The sequence below is a fragment of the Eimeria mitis genome, genomic scaffold (genome assembly GCF_000499745.2).
Source record: "Eimeria mitis Houghton genomic scaffold, Emh_scaff4851, whole genome shotgun sequence".
NCBI classification, from domain to species: domain Eukaryota; phylum Apicomplexa; class Conoidasida; order Eucoccidiorida; family Eimeriidae; genus Eimeria; species Eimeria mitis.
The window spans coordinates 2,288-3,228 of NW_013573152.1; positions in this window are offsets into that span (position 1 = coordinate 2,288).

Below are 941 nucleotides of genomic sequence, written 5' to 3' on the forward strand. Positions count from 1 at the left end.
AAGCCCCCAGCTAGCTGCTAGCTAGCTGCTTCTTATATGGCTAGCTCTTAGTTAGTTAGCTGCTGTTGAGCTTGGTAGCTGCTAGCTAGCTGTTGGGTAGCTAGCTAGCCGTTAGGTTTCTAGCTAGCTGATAGCTAGCTAACCAGCTAGCTAGCTAGCTAGCTAGCCAGCTGGTTAGCTAGCTAGCTGTTATGTGTCTATATAGCTAGCTACCTTACTCACTAACTAGCCAGCTAGCTAGCTATCTATTATGTGTCCAGCTAGCTAGCTGGCTAGCAAGCTAGCTACCTAGCGCACGAACAACCCAGCTAGCTAGCTAGCTCCCTAGACAACCAACCAGCTAGCTAGCTAGCTAGCTAGCTAGCTAGGTGTTTTATTTGTGTGAGCAGATGAGGGGCGTCTGGGTCTGGTGGTGCTGCAAGACGGGCGAGAGTTCGCGGGGGTTTCCTTCGGCGCCAAAACCTCCGTCTCAGGCGAAGTCGTGTTCAACACAGGTACACACAAACCCTAAACCCTTATAAACCCTAAACCCTTATAAACCCTAAACCCTTATAAACCCTAAACCCTTCGAAACCCTAAACCCTTATAAACCCTAAACCCTTCTGTACCCTAAACCCTTCTAAACCCTAAACCCTTCTAAATCCTAAACCCTTCTAAACCCTTCTAAACCCTCAACCCTTCTAAACCCTAAACCCTTGGAAACCCTAAACCTTAAACCCTTCTAAACCCTAAACCCTTGGAAACATTAAACACTAAATCCTAAACCCTTCTAAGCGCTAAACCCTTCTAAACCCTAGACCCTTCTAAACACTAAACCCTAAACCCTTCTAAACCCTAAACCCTTCTAAACCCTAAAATGCTGCTACTGATACTGCTGCTGCTGCTGCTGCTGCTGCTGCTGCTGCTGCTGCCGCTGCTGCTGCTGCTGCTGCTGCTGCTGC